Consider the following 6,000-nt stretch of genomic DNA (forward strand, 5'->3'; position numbering starts at 1 on the left):
TTATATATCGTGGGAGCAAACGCTGTTGCTGTCAAGATAAATAAATCCACGCTGCAGTTGAATGGCGTACCTGAAGACAAAAAAATGGTTAACAATAAAACACAGTAAACAGTAAAGTATAAAAAATTGCATACCTGAAAAGCAAACATGATAAAACATAATAACAATAAAACATTGCAGAATAGAATACAGTAAAAAAGAGCAGAACAATAGATAGAGAATAGAGAGGGAGCTAACAATAAAACAACAACTTTTTTTTTTTTTTTTTATATTTTTTTGTGTTTTTTTTTTGTGTTTTTTTTTTACACTTTTTTTTGTAACTGTAACTTTTATAACTGTAACCGGTTCCAGGTTCGGGTCTCTCAAAATGCGATGGCATCTTGGGAGACCCTGTGAAAGTGTGCCTAGTCTGTGCAATGCTGTACGCTAATATGGTAGCGTTCAAAACATTCACCAATGCAAGACCAGGATTGTCAGGACAGGAGGGACAATAATAGCGGGTGTCACGCCTATATCCGTGCTTGCTGCAGACAACATGGGTAGGGGTACTCGGGAGGACATAAAGAAAATGCCTCTCATGCAGCCAACTGCATTTGGTTGGGGATGTGAATGGGGGAAGATGGGGTGCTGCAGAAGTAGTGGGTTCCCAATTAGGATTGGCGAATGCAGCAGGAAGGGCACTATGGGCACGACGGGCCTGTGTTTGTCTTCTTCTTGGTGGCAGCGGGGACACTACTTGTGCTTGCCACCTCACCAGCTTGAACTGCACTTATGGGACTCGCCACGTCACCAAGTGTTACTGCAGTGCTGGTTTGACTACGACCGGGGTGTACTATGCCGCTGGTGCTTGCCAGTTCACCAAAACGCTACCAAAAAAACTGTTAGCGATCGCAGGGATCAGGCCTGACTCTATGAACGCTGCAGTTATGCGTTTAGTGTTTTGTAAGTGACAGTGATCGATCGATACTGCACTTGGGTGGGCTGGGCTGGGCGGAGGGGCAAAACGCAGGTGCTAGCAGGTATCTGGGCTGATCCCGCTAACACTGCGTTTTTGGGAACCCTAAACTGCTGGGGATGCTGGTATAGATCTGATCGGATCAGATATTGATCCGTTCAGATACTATACCACTAAGGGAGGTGTATGGTGCGTGCGTGGGTGTTATCGCTACTGGCACTAACCTGACACTGCCTGGGGCTGGTGCTTGCCAGTTCACCAAAACGCTACCAAAAAAACTGTTAGCGATCGCAGGGATCAGGCTTGACTCTGCGAATGCTGCAGTTATGCGTTTAGTGTTTTGTAAGTGACAGTGATCGATCGATACTGCACTTGGGTGGGCTGGGCTGGGCGGAGGGGCAAAACGCAGGTGCTAGCAGGTATCTGGGCTGATCCCGCTAACACTGCGTATTTTGGGAACCCTAAACTGCTGGGGACGCTAGTATAGATCTGATCGGATCAGATATTGATCCGTTCAGATACTATACCACTAAGGGAGGTGTACGGTGCGTGCGTGGGTGTTAGCGGTACTGGTGCTAACCTGACGCTGCCTGGGGCGACGCAGACCCTATCTGACCCTAAAACCTAACTTCTATCACCGCAGGGCGATTAGGGGGCTAAATCTTTATTCGGTAATAAACGGCGGGTGCCCTGACACTATAAAACATAAACTAACCAGCGTCACCCGTAACAGTTATACGGTGATCACTGGTGAAAGGGTTAACTAGGGGGCAATCAAGGGGTTAAAACCTTTATTAGGTAGTATATGGGGGTCCCTGACGCTATAAAACGCTGACGGCGAACCTATATATTTACCTCCCTAACTAGCGTCACCAGTGACACTAATAAAGCAATCAGAAAAATGATCGCTTAGTGACACTGGCGACGGGGGGTGATCAAGGGGTTAAAACTTTATTAGGGGGGTTAGGGGGGTACCCTAGACCTAAAGGGGGCTAACACTAACTGCCCTACCACACTAACTGTCACAAACTGACACCAATGCGGTAATCAGAAAAAAAACAAAAAACTGCTTGGTGTCAGTGTGACAGGGGGTGATCAGGGGGTGATTGGGGGGTGAAAAGTATGCCTGGCGTGTTCTACTATGTGTGTGTAGTGTTTGTGCACTCACTCAGATGTCTTCTCTCCTCGGCGCCGGAACGGAAAATACCGAGCCGAGGAGAGATTACATCACTTCCTCTGCTGCTGTTTACTATACAGCAGCAGAGGAAGGATTTAACTGGTTGGGAGCGATCGCAAGGGGGGGGCCACGAATGGATGGCCTCCCCCTCACCTCTCATCGCTCCCGGACAGAAGCTGACCGCCTTGGGCACCGGGGGGGGCGGGGGTTCTGATCGGGCAGATCACGTACAGGTACGTGATTTTGCCTGCCCATGCCATTCTGCCACAGTATATCTGCGTGAGGCGGTCGGCAACTGGTTAAAAACTTTAAAGAATGTATGTGCCTTATGTTACACTTCTTTCTCGTTAGAGTTTTAGACTTTTTTGTTTGAGCCAAGTTTCAATTAAAACTTTCACTGTATGACTCATTGTGTTTAGACCGATTCTTATTAGTCTATGCAGATCAGCTATCTTTGTAAATTCCTTTCAGCTGCCTAAAACTAATGATGAAATAAAATCTCTCTGTAGAAACCTGGTTAACCCTTAGAAACTTAGGCGCGAGTTTACCCCTCCCCTCTTTTGTTGTAACTCACATATAAAATATATTATTCTTAATAAAGAGTTCAGATTCACTTTGCACACGAAAGCTGCCTGTTGTGTGTGTGTCATTGGGGTCTCCAGAATTCTGACGGGGTCGCTGTGGATTACCAAGGGTGGTCGGCTGTCCAGTAATATATCCCTTCAGATGGGGGCTCGTCCCGGTTAAAGTAGTCAGTCATTCCACGGTAAGTGAATTTTTTGTCTTATCTGACAAATTATTTCCTTGCCGTGGCTCTGATAAAGCTTTAGTCCCGTTTAAATTGTATAGAAAGGAGACGGACCATGCCTACATAGACTGATATAGAAAAAAGGTCTTTGGCAGACCTAAAAGTCCTTTGGGAGGACACAAATATAGAAAAAGGTCTTTGGCAGACCTAAAAGAGTCTTTTGGGAGGACACAAATATTTAAACAGTACTGCTTTCTCCTTGTGGGAAGGACAATAGTCTATGAGGTAAATCCACCGCATCCCAAAACTTTTCTCCTTATTCTTTCTGTCGCTTAGATGTATAAGATAATTTGTTGTGTGGATCAGACGATTGTAAGGTAAGACAGTCGTTCCCCACTGTCAATATGGGTTAAAAATATGGTAAAGAAGTTCCTCCCCCTCCTCCAAACCCTGGGGAAACATGTAAAGATTATGTAGCTAGGGTTTGTGGTACGGATTGTGAGTTCATAGTCCCCTGGGTATCAAATCTATCGGTGTGGACTGACACTATGCATAGCTCTGATCCTTTCCCCCAGGATGGTGATAATGATGAGTTTCACATGGACATGGTAAAAGGTTTAGGTCTAGGAGATATTAAAAAAAAAAAAAAAAAGCATTTCCCTGGTACTCCAGGGACTCACAAAGGGACATGACATATACGAAAGGGAGGGGAGAACTGGTTAGAATGTGCCCTGTATTGGTTCCAGGGGGGATAATAAGAAACAAAAAAAAACCCAACAAATATTTAGATGGGGAGGATTATGAGAGGAAGCACAGGGAAAAAGCAGATAAAAAGAGACCAGACCCAACTGCCCCTCCTCCTTCCATTTAACCCTCCACCATACACAAACAAAATCTATCCCAGTCTCACAAAAGAAGATATAGATCTTACACAAAAGAAGACATGCACCTGATTATTGATAGAATAATCGGACACACAACTGCATGGAACTGGGTTCATGTCCCGACCATAACTGTAACACAAGACGGTGACACCAAAGCAGCAGATTATGGGCTTAACACTGAAGTTGGTAGGAAGAAAATGTGGGAAGAAATTGAGAAAGAAATTAGAAGTGCTTTTAAAAATAAGTCTTCCCTCCCCACTGCTATAGCGTGCAAACAAAAGTCAAGTGAATCAGTATTAGATTTTTGGAAGAGATTAAGACCCCTTTCACACTGGGGTGGTTTGCAGGCGGTATTGCGCTAAAAATACCGCCTGCAAAGGGGGCGTGGCCTGGACGGCAATGGGATAAGACGTGTGTGAGAAGCGCTCCGTCCGTGGTAGATCCTGATTTGCACATCCTGTGACCCCAAACGATATTCTGAACCCCATACTCGAGTCGCGGGGACCCGCTGAGACTACCGAAGCATGTCGCCACCAAGACGGAACGTTGCAGCCTCATCATCCCTGGAGCGATACCGCAGAACAGAGCGGGACGGAGAGGGACAAGATGGCGCCGCCTCCACTACACACCCTGCCTCTCACACAGAACATGAGGCGGCTGACACAGCGCGAGTCCTGGAGGCGATCTCCCTCTGCCAGTCCACACTTACTACTAAAATAGAAGAGGTAAAGGTGGATATTTCACTCATAAGACAGGACATGACTAAAATCCGGGAGCGGGTCACAGAAACAGAGGCCAGAATTAGCCGGGCAGAGGACACCATATACCCTCTCCAGCACTCTCAAGAGGATCTTAAGAGACAAATCCAAATATTGGCGCAGAAACATGACGACCTTGAGAATCGCGCCCGCAGATCTAACCTGCGCTTCATCGGCCTCCCTGAAGGATCAGAAGGTACTGACCCAGCTACCTTTCTAGAAAAGCTCCTCATCACAACCTATGGGAGAGAGGCCTTCTCCACCACGTTCGTGGTGGAACGCGCACATCGCATGCCTGCCCGTCGCCCACCGGAAGGAGCCCCTCCACGCACCTTCATCGCGAAGATGTTAAATTTCAAAGACCGTGATGCAGTCCTTCGCTTGGCCAGAATCAAAGGCAATATTCCGTTCCAGACAGGAACTGTTGCAGCATTCCCCGACTTTTCTGCGGAAGTGCAGAAGCAACGCTCCAGATTCATGGAGGTCAAACGACGCCTGCGAGTACACCACATCAAATATGCCATGTTGTTTCCAGCCCGGTTACGCGTGGTGGGAGAAGACCGTGCATATTTCTTTGATGATCCAACACTTGCATCGGAATGGATCGACCGGCGGGATGCAGAAAGGAACAGACCAGCCTAAAGAAGATACCTCCGCCTACAGAGGACTGGGTGAGACTTTGTGCCCCCACATACCACATACCCCGAAGTTGTTTACCACATACACAGTACCCTAATTAAAGCCTTTGGCTTTACTGAAAGAGGCCCAATATCACTTGATGACTTCCTACAGTGACGGAGCCCCGCGGGGCGTCTCCCAGGTACAGGCCTCACAACACACATTGTACAGTTAACGCTGGGGAGTCTTGTTTCTGCAAACCCGTCTCAGAACACATTCTCTGAACCCCAATATATATTTTTGTGCCACCCTGACTGGAGGCATACTCATCCTAATCTGGGCCCTCAGGACTTTGTCGCATTAAAGGAGGAGACTATATTCCCCCACATGGTCTCTTTGGCTGGCCATTTAGGCCTCTAAACACTGATCACAACCATATCTGCACCCGCAATGACGAGAGAGAGGGACACGGGTTCACCAGTTCAACTTAAAAGCTACGTTCTGCATTGTGTGTTTTATGGGGAAAACGTTACTTTTTACTATATACCACATATGGGCGTTAAAATGGAATACATACTTCTAACAAGTGTTCCATAGACATACCGTCTAAAAGTCCGTTGCTGGACTATCAACCAGCGAAATTTTCGCCCCTACCACTGGTGTGGCATATTGGCACCGGCATAGTCAAATAGGCTCTAGCCGGTGTCAATACAGTTAGAGCGAACCTCTGGGTGCCACGGTGCCCACTAGTGCTTGCTCAGGTTATGGGTTCTATGCTCCAGCCAAGTTTGGGAGGCTGAGAGCAGGGAGGAGGGAACGGGAAATGTTATATACAAGTTCACAGAGCATGTATTTGGTCA

Source organism: Aquarana catesbeiana, linkage group LG03, assembly GCF_042186555.1.
Source record: "Aquarana catesbeiana isolate 2022-GZ linkage group LG03, ASM4218655v1, whole genome shotgun sequence".
In the NCBI taxonomy this organism is placed as follows: Eukaryota; Metazoa; Chordata; class Amphibia; order Anura; family Ranidae; genus Aquarana; species Aquarana catesbeiana.